Here is a 14877-nt window from a genome sequence, read left to right on the forward strand (position 1 = left end):
TGGAGGCTCGTTTTCTCCCCCTTTCTCTTTTCCTTCACTAGTTATTATAGATTAATCCATAATCCTTACCACCTAAAGACATTTTTGTCAGTGAAGCTCAGGGATAGAGCCGGTATTTTTTTTTTTTTTTTTTTGTTGGAATATATCTCTGCTCGTGCTCATTTCCCCACAGCATGATGTCACATTGTCACATCTCCTACTGAAAATACTCTATCGCCAGCTCGTCTCAGATAAACTGTTTCATAAGGTATTTTGGCAGAGCTGAGGTAGGACTTATCAATTTATGTAACCGGAAATTCTTTTACATCATGTGCGACTGTGTACCATGTAAAATGCAAAGTGCCATGCTTGCAAGTAAGACAAACAGTGCTGAGAATTTGATGATATGAAGGTTTTTGAGTGTTTTTACGAATGGAGTGAAGTAGGAGAGTGTTGTATAGGGCAGGAATAGATCAATGTCAAGGTAAATGTCAAGTTGTGCAACTGTATCATAATGTTAAATGACACACTCGTAAATGTCTTATGGCTGAAATGTAAATTGCTTTCTTTTAATTCCAAACTGCATTGAGAAAAGTATCATTTTTATTGCTTTTGTTTTCTGTCTGTCTGTACAGTATCGTCAGACTCTGGAGCACCAGCCTCTGGAAAAAAAGTTAAACTGGTCTCTTGTGCAGCCGATGTTGCAAAATAATTTGACATATTACATGTGTTTTCCTGCAAATGTCTTCAGAAAACAAATGTGATTGAACTGAATAAAAAACGCAGGGAATCCTGAACAGATATTGTATAGTCATGGTTGTTAAATCAAAACCTGCACCCCTTTCCTTGGTTCACACAATAAAAACAGTTCAACAGAAGCTTTGCTCTCTGTCTGTTTTGTCCTCTAAGTGTCCAAGTGTTTCTACATTAGCGGGTCTTTACATTAAAAACAAAGTCCTCTGCTTTCATTGTACGAGGCGATTAAAGTGTTCCTGAAGTGCCTCACTCAGAGTCACCGAGTGTCCATTTGTCCAGTCAGAAGAGGGTGTGTGCTTCTTTCTTTCTTTACCCACGTGTGTGTGTGTGTTCTGAATGACCCTTGTGGCGGGACAAACGTCCCTTTGAGGGCGCACGGACAGATGGACGGACGGGGCGACTCAGCGACAGACACAGAGGACTGAGGCTCCAGTGTAGCCTCCGCCACGTGGCCCTGCATCCCCTTTCATCTGCACAACTCGTCCATTTCCTGCCCCTTCACTCACACAAACACACAACAAACCATGATGCAGCACGCGGTGATGGATACACAGATGAATAAAAGAGAGGAGGGATAGGGCCCTTTCCTAATGATAACCACTTTCAAACAGCTCCTGGACTTATTTATATATAAATAATTCCTGGTTTGGCTTGTTTGCAAATACAGATGCCAAAAACTGACAAGAGCAGAGAGACAGGGAGGCAAAAATACAAACTGTGCGGCTGAGAAAAAGAAACCCCATGGAGCTGATAAAAATATCTCACCCCAAAAGAGAAAAGAGGGAGAAAAAAAACAAGTTCACCAACAGAGACACAGGTGAATTTGTCACAGAAACAAAATAGTGCCAAAATCTGTTACAGAGTGGCATTGTTGTGTTGGTTTCTGCATACAGAATAGACAAGAAACCATTAATAATTATTCAAAAACCACCTTTCCTTGGAATTGGGCGTCTTCGAATGAAATTTACTACAAACACAACTGTGCCACAAAATCAGACATGATTCTATTTTTAAGCCCAATAAACTCTGCATAGAAACAGTGAATTTACTTGTCTTTAGCAGCTAATCAATAATATTTTATTAGTGTATGTGAATGCATCAAAAACCCAAAGATGACTGCGACAGTGTCGTGTTCTTCCACCTGTGCAGCCACATATTCATAAATGAAACGGACTTCTGCGGAGCTAAACCTTCCTCTTCCCCTCCGGTTCGATGTGTCAACAAGAGATGTCAATTTGATTGGTCAGTACTGAGGGCAGACGGCTATTGATTGGCTGGTCATTAGGAGAGAGCGGCCCGGCGGGAGTATCAGGGCTGACACCGTTAACACCGAGCTCCGCCGTGTCGACCGCTCTTTAACGAACAGCCATCAACCGACCGGGACCCTGCCATTGACCCAGCGGCTCCCTGCAATCCCTTACTGCCAGGCTGGAGTGTGAGTAAAGGGCTGTGGTGTGTGGTGGTATTGATCCATGGATGAGACACTGGAGGCCGCTGAGGGAAACTGTATCGGAGACAAGTTTACAATCGGAGTGAGAGCGATTTTTAGCTCAGAGGTGTAGAGCCTGGTCTCTGGAAGTTTTGTCAAGTCAACATGATGTCTTAATGTATACAGGAATACACTGACCACTGCTTTTTTGGTTTTTGGATACCAAGAACTTTTAATTGCAATCAAGTTGAACAAAATACAATTTGGCCAAGTTTCTTCTGTGCAGAGTTGAAGCAAAATTCTTCTTGTAGAAATGGATCTTAAACAGGGAACTAAAGAAAATTGATTCCTGCAATTTCTGTGTCTTTCAGTAGGATGTTTGCACGACTTGGAGTAATGGAGGTATATGAACAAGAGGAAAGTGAAGGGGAGTAAATTTGTCTGCTGCCACTATGTACCACACTCAAGTAGAGCTTGTTAAATAAAATTACATCAGTTTGTGACAATTACAGCTCGGAAAGTAAAGCTGTGGAGGTTGGGGTGGTGCATCCCATTACAGACCTGTAATTAACGTTTGCTTTTTCTGTTTTTAGTTGCCTAACCCAAACCATTTCTCAACCATCGTTGGTTTGTCATAACCACAATCCTTAACCGTACTGTTGTTGCAATGCACAGAGAATTTCGCGGCTTTGCAGAAGTGTCCAATATCATCGTCGTTGTCTAGCAATGGGTTGGGACAAAAAATAAAAATTCCATGTAGAGAGGCCTGTTATATCAAAATTATTTGTTTGTGATGACTAAAACTTACTGTATCATCTAACATCTGCAGCACCCGAAAGAAAAAAAGACAGATAACTACTATGAACACCAGTTTTGTTCGATTTCCGGGGGTGTCATTTTTGCTCAACATGTTTTTCACATTTTGTAAACTAACTATCCCAGCAAGCATTCTGAGGTTGAACAGATGTTCATTTGATGGCCTGTGACAAATTTGACAACCAAAATTGACACATCTGGGTACCTGTAGCTAAACTTCTTTCTGACATCTGCTCAAAAAAGTTTCCAAACTAGTTTTAGTTTCAAATGTTTTGATCCCATGATGTCATATTGTGAACTTCCATAAATCTACTCCTGTTTTGAGCTATTAGTCAATGAACTCATGCTCTGTACAGCATGCCGCATTAGCTAAATGCTTCAAATGTAAGTAAATGTATTACATCCTGCATATCTCAGGTATTTGACCATTTGGCTGATCAGACGTCTTTATAGCGAGAGTTGGCAGAAGTACAAGTCAACAAAAGCGGATTGGTTCAGCACCGCTGTGCCTTCTGGGGTGCCTGCACATAAATCTGTGTGTGTTTGTGTGTGTGTGTGTGTGTGTGTGGGAGAATGAGAGAGAAAGTGTGTGTTTGTGTGTGTGGAGGGGGGGGGGGGATTGTATGTCTTCCTGAGAAAAACAGACTTGCAGTGTATGACAGCTATAGCCCGTTTGAGCACCATTGAAATATCATTAGCTCTACTTATCAGATTAGTTTGAGAAAGGGATTAACATGATTGTGAAATGCTTAGATATACTGAGTGGTGGTTTAAAGTCAAAACTAGTTAATTTTGAAAGCGATCTGGTGAGTCTGGTAAGCGGTGGCGATCACAAAGTGAACTGTCAGAGCTAGAGGAGATATTTCATGACATCGGGGAAGTGAGGGACGAAAATAGCAAACAACCGCACGATGAAGACGGCCTGGAATGTGTGTGCATGCGGCAAGTGTGTCAGTTTGAGTGTGTGAGTGAAGAGAGTGGCGGGCTGTGATCAGAAAGTGAATGAGCCATTTCACTGGCTTGCAGTTCTCTCTCTCTCTCTCTCTCTCTCTGTGTCTCTCTCGGAGGGGAAGCCCGAGCTGTGGACAGCAGTGGAAATGAGCTCGGCCGTGCAGTAAGTGTGGCGACCTTGTGGCTAACCCCACACTGTTTCCACCACTCTCCCCACTAAATGATGCCTACTGTATCCTGCCCAGGAGGACGAGGAGGTGGAGGAGGAGGAGGAGGAGGAGGAGGATGGGAGTTCAGACTCCCCCCAGGCCCCCTCCCATTTTGCTCTCGCCAGCCAATCTGCAGGAGCAAAGACATGCTAATTCTATCTACAAGGGACATTTTGACTGCTGATTTGTGACAGTGTTGGCTTGTGCCAGTAGAGTTAAGAAATATAACGTTTCTGAGCCTGAAAGTTCATTCTTGACCTTTGGGAAAAGGATCTGTAACAAAAGTTTGAGGTTCACTTCCACAAGGTTTTACTTCTTCTTTGGCCACATAATGACACCCGAGCCACCTGCATTGGCTGAAGAATGAGGCTGAAAGCTCTGGAAAGCTAATAAGTAGTACAGTAAAACATTCTTCTAAATATTCAAGCTCTCCGCATCATTTCATATCGTCATAATTCAGTCTGACATAGAGTGTTTTGTATCTTTGGGATGTTAAAGAATTTAAAATAAAGTTGTGTGGGTTTGAATCATTTTTTCATGAATGAGTTTGTAATGATTAATGATTCAACTTAAAAACTGTGCATGCACATGCAGCAGCAAGGCAGAGTGTTTGTGTACAAGTAGCAAACAAAAAAAAAAGTCATATTAAGCTCCCGGATCTTAAATTAAGCAACAAGTGGGGGGTGTTTGCTCCTCCGACATAGTGTCCATTTCCAGTGCAGGAGTAGGACTGGTTTTGCACAATTACAGTAATGATTATAGCAGATGAAATGTAGTTTTTGAACTTGTTAAGGTGTCTACAACCTGGGGTTTGTCCGAGGTGAACACTGCTCTCCAAAGGCAAGAGGGTTGAGGTAAGGTTAGATTTTTTTTTTTTTAAACCAACCCCCCAAAATAGACTAAATTCTTCTACATATTGTGTGATAATGGCAATCTAGTAGCTTCACTGCACGTCACACTGTTCAAGATGGGTCTAAAAACTTTATACACATACTTATTTCTATACTTGGTTCAAAAACGGCACTAACAGTGATGTTTGACATGTGTATTCTGCATCATTACATGCTATATCACACTACGAGATGTTGCTCCTAAATTTTAGACACTGTCTTTGTTCACCAAAGCTCTAAAGTCGATGTTTCTAAAGGTGCAATCTAGCACTTTCTCTCACTTACTTTCATCTCGGACAGGTTAAAATTTTAATGGTGTAAAGGGGCCTTTAAGGAAGAGAGTAACCAGTTGTAAAGGGAGAGAGAGAGGGGGAGAATATGAAAGAGAGAGAGAGAGAGAGAGAGAGAGAGAGAGGTGGGAAGAAGCACACCTGTATCAAGAGCAAGGTGAGTAAGAAGGAAGAGTTAGAGAGCTGCTCTCATCCAGCTCTCTGCTCTCAGCTCACTCCTCCTCACTGGGGAGCCAGCTGGGCAGATTGCATGTGAAACAGAGGCTTTGATGGTTGCAGGTAGCAGCTTTTTTACCCCCCCCCCCCCCCCCTTCGCCCCCCTCTCTCCTTCCCCATCCCACCACACACCCACCCCTCCCTCCCTCTCTCCCGGTTCCTCTCTGTGGAGCAACAGCGCGAACCAGAGCGGCCCTTCAGCAGGCACAGGTGGTATTGCTCACTCCAATTTAGCTCAAACCCCCGACTTGAAATAGCGCGGCTGTCATAGGCAATCTGCGGCGCGAGATGGACCGCTGACTCCGACTGAGGGGTGAAAACGTCGAGGTGGGACTGGAAGGGAGTGAGCGGGAGGAGCGGAGGGAAAAGAGAAGGGGAAGGAGAACCCCCCCCCCCCCACATCCCTCCACCCCTCCACCACCCCCCCCCCCCCCCTGCTGAGCTCTTCCCATCCAGAAGCAGCACATGTTCACAGCGAGCTCAGTGCAGGCAGAGGTCAGAGTAGCCAGCAGTTTATTTATCGCACGATGGGACGGCACGCCATATGGGGGGTCCAATCTGTTAGCGTCCGTCCTGCTGTCCTCTGGAGGGGCAAAGGTGCTGCTGACACATGGGACAGCTGAGTGGGACAAACTTTTAAACCAGAATGTACAGAACAGAATATTTAATCCTCTTAATTCAGATAAAATCGCCATTTCTCTGGAGCACTGATGCTGGGAAATAGCACAGTGGCGTATCCTGATGTGTTGAAGCGCCTGAACCATAGACTTTACATACACATGGATGTAACAAGTTGTGACATCACACATTAGTTTGCACTGGAGCCAGTTTGAAGCCCAGAAATGCAGCTTATGGTTGGTGCCATCTTTTCCATTTGGAGCCAGGACTTTTCCACAGAAGGAATGCGGGGTGTTTTTGCGTTTCACACTCTGTAAACACGCACCACTACCTCAGATTGAAGCTAGATTCCCGGGGAAAAAAACCCCCAATAACATTAAACTTATCGAAATATTGCAACAATAGTCGACTCAGTGTGAGTCCCAGAGATGGAAAGAACAGCAGGTGAGCGAACTGTCAATCACAGCTGTCAATCAACCCCTGCACGGCAGACATCAAACCTACTATAAAGTCTTCAAATCTTATTAATGGAGCAATAACTTCCAAAATGACCACCAGAACTTATTAGAGGGCCTGAATTTAGAGATTGAGACCACAATGAATCATTGAAAAAAACTAGTAGTTCTAGAGAGAAGTTGATGCTTTTTGGGATCCATCCATTGCACTTTAAGGTACTTCTGAATTGGCTTCAGCCCCAAAATGTTGTAGTGTGTGAGCTTACATTTTGATGGGCATCATATACATGAATTTTTTACACCTTCTCCTTACTTAGCATTTTTTGACAGCAGTCATAACCTCCTTAACGTACTTTGAACAACTAGATTTTTTTGGGTACATACAATATATGATCTGAGTATTTGTGGCAAGGAAGCACACAAAGATGATGTCATCATTTCCCTTTCAAAATGGGTGAGGCCTCATATGAAGCAGTCCGGATATTCTTTCAAACCGAACTCAGCTCACAGCAGCTGCGTCATGGTGGTTTTCCTCTTTGGAGGTCCAGGAAAGATACAAGTGTGTACCTGCTCTAAAATACACAGCGGATTCTACAAAAGAGAGAAAAGATAGCCAGGAAAGGTGTGTGTGTGTGTGTGTGTGTGTGTGCTGTTGGCTTTGTTGAAAAGAAAAAAAAAAAAAAAAGTGTGATTGCAAGGTCCTGAAAATAAACCTCAAACATTTTGAACCCAGAAGAGAGGTGAGGAAAACGGATTTCAGTTCAGAGGGGAATGAAACGCACATCGTATTTCACGTGAAGGCACAGAACGCTCTGTCTCACTCTCTCTTTTCTCTTTGTCTATCTGTCTCTCTCTCTCACTCTCTCTCACACACACACACATAGAGAAACACAAACCCACAACACACACCCATCTGTGGTATAATTGTCTTAAGTGCAGATGCTCTCTTTCAGAGGTGCATTAACTGGTAATACTTGCTTCTGAGGATCCCTGGGTGCCTGATATCCAGCGAGCAGACACAGAGAGCACCCAGCGGTGTTGCGCAGCTCACAAACAGCAAGGGATTTACACACACACAAGCACACACACACACACATAAAGCAACAAAACAGGAACCACACGATTATGAGCTCTGAGAAACTAAAAGCGTTTCTTCTTCGACAGCGTGCGTTTAGTGCCTTGTTGTTTTTGCCCGCAGCTACAGCCAGCCGCGGATGATGTTGAGTTCCTTACAGAGGGTGAACTAGGCTGCTTTGGCTGCATGTTAATGTAGACTACAAATATCTGAAAAAAAAAGGAGAAAAAAAAACATGCAAGCTCACTTTCTCTGTGTAGGGTTTAATGCCAGCTTTGGTTAAATCAGCTAATTTTGTTGCTCTGCTAGGAAACCATGGGATACATGCAGAAAAGGAGCATTATTTTAATTTTGTGATATATATCCATGTATATTTATAGTTGCAAGTTGACAAAGCTGCCTCCTCTTTTCCATTATTATTTCTGGGAGTGTTTTCAAGGAAACTCTTGAAGTGTGTTGTTGTTCTAACTCTTTTTTTTTTTTCAGTATTTTTAGCATCACGATGCCCAATTACAACCAAACCAGGACACATAAACAAAAGTCACATGGCCTCAAAATGTGCTTATTATTGGGCAGAATTATTAGAATGAGTCATTCCAACATGATTAACAAATAGCATTCAGATTAGAGGTATTCAGGTTATAGAAACTTGTGTCTCAATCTCAAACAATGTAAACCTGCGTGATTTATGTCTCAGTGTCCAGTGACTTCTAACATGCTAAAATCATCCCAGTTCTTACATGTAGATGATTCAGCAATCCTTGTGTCTCATCAGAAAAAAGAAGAGACTTTTAGAGAATTTATTTGATGAGTTGAATAGAATAATCGCGAAACAGGCTCCTATTATGTTTAGATAAGACTAAGTTGATCTTGTTTGGATCGAAGGTTAAGGTAAGGAAGGACTCTAACATGTACAATAAGGTCAAGGGATTGTCAGCAGTTTCAAAACCCTTAATGTTAATTATTCGGGTTGCATTCATAACCTTAACGTCAGGCTGGGAAGGCAAACTTATTAGACAGAGACTAAAACGAGTCATGTGCGTCACTGGCTTCCAGCGGAGTGACTTTTACGAGTATTTCAAGATGGTGGGGAAATCCGTAGTTGTAAAATCGAAGCCGGTGTAGCAAAACTGGACAACTGAGAAAACTCCATCAGCAGATGAGGATCCTGTGATAAGGCTGAAAGCTCCAGAAAAGGCGAATACGTTGACCTTGACTTGAGGCTGCGTCATCAAAGTTCTTTGGCGCCGTCAGGATGATATGAATTGAAGTAGATCACGTTGCTTTTCTAAAAGCAGCGTTCACTATTACTACTGTTTATACATTGTTGTCTCGTTACATTTAGGCAACTAAAAGCACTTGGATAAAGAAATAAGCATCGACTATTGCTAAGAAAAGATGCTAACAGTGGTCTGCTTTGTCAATGTCGGATGCTTGATGATCACAACAATTATTCATATGAGCATTGCCTGATCTGCACCTCTATGGTTAAAGTTTGGTTAGTTTTCATCAACTACTTAGTTATGGATCACTGGATTCATATTAGTCTTGATTCTGGCTCTTACTTCTACATTCCCCACTCTGTTAAGACTTCAAAGATAATACCCCCTTACTGGCATCTTGGCTATAACACACACACACACACACACACACACACGTACCTACAGAATAAACTCACACATGCAAAGCCACACATATACTCTGTCTTTGGAGACCAAACTGAGTTCAGTGACACTCACGTCGTCCCTATCTGCCCAGAGCCCCATCAGGTCAATACTCTTTCATCAGAGGGGAAAAAAACGGCAGACTGTGCCTTTAATTAAAGAAGTGGCTGGCCACTGAGTTGTCCATCAGAGGCGTCAGAAGAGAGAGAGAGTAAGAGAGAGGGAGAGAGAGCAGGGACTTTCATCCTCTGGCTTCAAACACTGCTGAAAATGGAGTTTTAGCCACTCCGCCGCTAACGTAGCGGACAGCCCTCAGTGCGTGACGACTCGCACCCCGCGGCGTCAGCGGGGGGCCTGCTCAAAAGCAACGTATGCGCACACACACACACACACACACATAAAACGAGACAAAGAATGGGAACTCACATACTGTGCACATGTACGAAAATCGGAGCACATGAAAACACACGTTGTACAAGTGCGTGCACACACACACACACACACACATTAGAGAGGAGGAACTAAGTAGTCAGTATGGAAGCTCCAGGAGCATAATGACTGCTTCTGAGAGAGACCGACAGCAAAAGAGCAGAACATTTCTCTGTGAAAACTGGACTCTTTTATGTAACAGCTCTTTATAGACCTATAAACTAAAGCAACTCGATGTGTGTGTGCGTGCGTGCAAGTGCGCAGACGAGGATGCAGTTAACTTTGGAGAGCTCTGAGTCATCTTTTCACATTGACAGCACAGCATTCGTACCTGTCTCTTAAAAGTATGATAGTATAATGTGTGTGTGTGTGTGTGTGTGTGTGTGTGTGTGTGTGTGTGTGTCTGGGTGCTTACCTTGAAACAGATATCCTGAGAACACCTACGTAAACTCTCATCTGTACTAAGGTGACAAATGAAATGGCGGCGGAGCAAGAGAGTTGAAGATAAATGGCACAACCTCGGCGTGGAGCAATTAAACCTCTCTCTATGCCCACATTATTCACTTCCTCCTCCTCCCTGCTCCTCCCTGCTCCTCTCTCCAGGGGGTCCAAGCCTCACTTTGTTTGTTTTAATTATTTTTCCGTATGCAAATGTGCCTTTCCTTCATAATTGCTGCATGAGCTCCTTGTCTCTGATTTGGGGAATTTGGAAGGGGGGACGGGGGGACGGAGGGAAAGTTTAAGGGGGAGGGGAGCAAGAAAGAAAGAGCACCAGTTATCGATTTCAGGGGAGCCATCTTTGGAGAAGTCATCAGCTAGTAGCAGTAAGGCAATCAATCGTTCATGTACATTAGGCTACGCCACCTCCCCCTTCCTCCATGTACTAGCAGCGTGAGAAGTGTTAATGCTACCTCGCAACATCAATCACACACTGTGAGACGGGGCGGGGAGGTGGTAGGAAGCAGAGACGAGAAGCGAGAGGAAGGAGGGAAAAGGGGAGACGGAGGAAGAGAGATACAGGCAAGACAAGGAGAGAGGAAGAAGGAAATATGTCGAAGGAGCGCAGGATAGAAGGGATTGAAAGACAAGACAAAGGCTGCTTCTGACGCTGAAAGTTTTCCAAACTAAAGACACGACCTCCCCTCCACCTCCCTGGACCGTTATTAACAGGCAAGAAGTGGGAAGTGTTGAAAGTTACAATTATCTTGGTACAAACATTGACCTTTCACATGAACACTGAAGCAAAAGGGCCAACAAGTCTGTATTTTCCGCAGAGGTTAAATGTTTTCGACAGGATCCGTCATATCAGTGCTGACCTTCTGAGCGATTGGTTAGTATGAGAAGTTACAACCCTGTTTACACCTGGTTTTATCATTTGATCTGTATGTGGAAACAGAAAGAGATGCATGTTTATACAAGGGTGATAATGCACGGTGAACACACTTGGCCGGACCACATCTGGAGATAAATGGACTGCATTCGGAGGTGGTCTGGCTTGCATTGTGATCGTTGCATCTCAGCAAATTTCGTGCAATTTGTCAACACCCCCCCCCCCCCCACCCCCCCAACAAGTTGAGAGGTCACCTAACTGTCTCTTTCTGCCATCTCAAATTGCTCAGCAAAAAGCTACAGACTCACTGAAGGCAAAATAAGCGGAGCCCACACAGCAATATCACTCTTCTTTACTCCAGTCGCACCGTGTTTGCTGTCAAATCCACCAGCTTCACCTACCTCATCTGCATATTGAGATGCGATCCCAAGGTGGGCTGGATTGAGATATTATGAATGCCAATTAATGCCAGGTGTAAATGCAAACTCCTGTGAACACATGTCATTATCCATGATGTATCCGGTTCTCATTGTTAATACCAGGTATACACGGGCTCTAAATGGTGCAGTATACTACAAATGAGCTAGTTCATACGAGAATAGGATAAAGGGTGATAGATTGTAAAGCCATTTGAAACAAATTTATGAGTTGTGATTTTGGGCTATATAAATAAAACTTACTTTATTCATGGTGCTGCACACAAAGCCTGATGGATGTACTGCAGATGTGTGAAGAATGAAAAAAAGAAGAGAGTTTAAGAGAATCCTGCATACTTTCTCAGCTATGCACACTAATCACTGCGTGAAGTGAGCGCACTTGACACATTGTTGGTCTTGGGACAGTTGCAAACATTTTTAGATGTAGCTCCCCTCCAGTTCCAGTTGTTAAAGTGGCCAGTAAACACCTGGTAAGCAACAGCTGTCCTTGTCAGACATTTTTTGCCAACAAATCCATCACATTAGTCTGGACCATCTTCTCTTTGTTGCAGTGTATATAGTTTTTTAAATGTCTTCTATTGTTTTACTGTGTTTTTATTTATTTATCTATTTATGTTGTTTTGCTGCCACAACTTTTAAAAGTCAAAAATCAGAGCTGAAACACTTTATGCTACTTCACTACAGCCAAAAGAAGTAAAATCCTCTGTTAGAGCGAGCAACAGGAATTGTGGGGAATGTGGTTTTAATTTAAACAAAGACTAGCATGCTAAAGCTGGTGTGAGATACAGTAGAGGCTACTTATCATCTTGACTGTGGTCTCATCTGTTTAGGATAATTATCTCAAGGCATAACAGTTAATTAGACAATGATATATTGATGTTTAAAAATGTACACATGGTACCTTTAATAAATACAAAACATCACTACAAGACAGAGGAAGAGACGGGGGGAAAAAAATGTAATTCCTCACTCTCGCGTTGCCTCATTGACAACAACACAACTTGAGATGCTGAAAAGTAGCCCGCACGAACATAATTACCATGTAAACACATTCAGTTTGACACTCTTCTCTCTTCTATTCTGCATTCTAAATGTTTAAAAATACAACAATATCACAATTTTCAATGAGAAATTGAGAGGTGGGAAAAAAAAGGAAGATGGGTGTGAAAGTGACAGAAAGTGTGGCAAGTAAGAAAAACAAATCAAAAAATGAATTTATGAAACTGCACCCCCCCTTTTTTTTTTGCATAAATAAATCATTCAATTTTTGTTATCCCAAAGTAGTTGAATGGATGTTTTGGGGCAGGTGGAATGGGGATACTGATGCTGCAGAGCCTTAATGAGCTATCCTATAAAAACAGAAAAAGATGGAGACAGAGATTGAGAGGGAGACAAAGATATGGAGGGAAGGACGGGAAGGGAGAGGAAGAGAGTACAGTGAGTTGGCTGTGTGCTCAAAGACAAGAGAACAAACCCCTCAAAGTCATTCAGCTAATCCATCTCGACAACACTGAAGCCTCATCATATCGACCCCTCCCTAAGCTGTACACACAAACACACACACACACATATACACACATTTCACTCCTTTCCTGACAGGCCCTCCTTCCCCACCACCACCACCACCACCACCACCACCAGCAGCTCCTCTCAGACTGTTGAAAGGAGAGAGGGATGAAACGAACAGGAGGTGGAGGAAGGAGGAGGAAGGTCAGCAGGGATAAAGGAGGGAGGAAGGGAAGGGAAGAACAGCTGAGGTTCACCCTGTGGGCGATGGCGGCATTTGACGATGGGTGCCTGAACGCCTCACCCCCCCCCTTCACCTGACTACAACAATAACCAGTAACCTCCTACGACTGATGGCTTCACTAACTGACCACCCACTCATGTTTCCCAGCACCTCAGAGAGAAGAAAGGTGCACGGGAATCCTCTTTTTCTGAAAACGGGTGCTTACGTGAATCAAATGTTTTTTTATCTTAAATTAAAAGATGACAGATCTTCAGGTGCTCAGCGAGATTTGTGACCTAATAGAAGGAGGTGAAGGCGATTTCAAGCTACAATATGCGGCTTTTTGCCTGGAGCCAGTGAGGTGTTTTTACTGGGCCTACCTTGCTTCCTCCCCCCTCATTTGGTCAGGTTTCCGCCCCGGCTTGTCGCTCAACTTGATGAGCTGTCAACTTTGGATGGGTGTCCAGCCTGAGGCTGAGGCGAATGGGCAAATGCAGCCAATCTGCAATTAAAGGAAATGCAAACAAAAATATACCTGAGTTCTTTAAAAGTCTCTTCTGTGCTGCATTTTAAATGATTGAACTGATGTTTTTGCATATTTTTTTAGCTCATTTCCTTTTCTTAAGAAAATATCAAAAATATCATATCCAGGCAGCTGTTGGTTTCCATAAATTTACTATAATATGAAAATACATTTGCTCAAAACTCAAAAAAGGAACTAAGATTAAGTGTCACTAATAGACAGTAAAGCTGCATACTACCTTTAAAGTGAGACCATGTAAGTTCTGAAAATAAAATCATATTCTTCCTCATACAAATGAAAAGTTGAAGTCATAAGGAATAAAATGTACTCAGTTCAATACACTCAGGGATTTTGCTGCTATAGCCTCACTTGGTCTGATATGACCAGCAGCTTATTGTGGTTAATGTTAGCAAAGATAATTTTATATAAATTACATTACTGAGTCAGTTTGATGCCTTTATGACTCTTCTGTACTTGTGCTATTGTTCCATAATGTCTCTGCATTTACCGTTGTTGCCACTTGGTGCCACAGTTCAAATAACAACGACATCACGGCTCACGTTACAACATGATCGACACCGATAAGGATATTGATCTGATATCAAAATGAAGTTTGTGTGACTAGGATGGAGTGAACAATCATGCAAAGTCTAGAGCAGGTGACACCTGTGATTCATACGCTACATGCACATTTCTGTCATGAACCAGAAAGCTGCAGCGAAAAAAACAAAAAAAGCACATGAGAGGACATGAAGAAGTCATGAATTAAACTGAATATTACAGATTGAAATTATACAATAAAAACATTTTATTTCTTTGCTAGATCGCAAGATACAAACAATAACATGACTAGTGTGACACTAGATGCTCCGTCATCTTTATCCGTTGTAGTTTAGGAGTGACAACCTTTAAAAATAAGCTTTAGCGCAACAATTAAATGGAATTTCACAAGCATGCAGGTCTGGATCTTTAATATTACTATTAACCTGTGTGTCAAAGAATAACAGCATCATTGTGAAGGTGCAGTTTCACAGGATTTTTAACCTAGAAAAGTATTTAATTCCTGAAGGCAACACTATAC

General features: G+C 42.7%; 1 long non-coding RNA gene across 15 annotated transcripts in view; it reads right to left on the reverse strand.

Annotated features, from left to right (window-relative positions):
- LOC121892048 overlaps positions 1-14877 on the reverse strand; it is a 183885-nt gene that overhangs the window by 30933 nt on the left and 138075 nt on the right. For 14 of the 15 annotated variants that reach the window (XR_006094277.1, XR_006094278.1, XR_006094271.1 and 11 more), the window contains one exon: positions 13654-13775. This is a non-coding gene — a long non-coding RNA (uncharacterized LOC121892048). Of the gene's footprint in view, positions 1-12745; positions 12894-13653; positions 13776-14877 lie in introns of those variants that run through there. The other variant, XR_006094276.1, reaches the window with a different exon arrangement.

This window comes from Thunnus maccoyii, chromosome 24 (assembly GCF_910596095.1).
Source record: "Thunnus maccoyii chromosome 24, fThuMac1.1, whole genome shotgun sequence".
Classification (NCBI taxonomy): Eukaryota; Metazoa; Chordata; class Actinopteri; order Scombriformes; family Scombridae; genus Thunnus; species Thunnus maccoyii.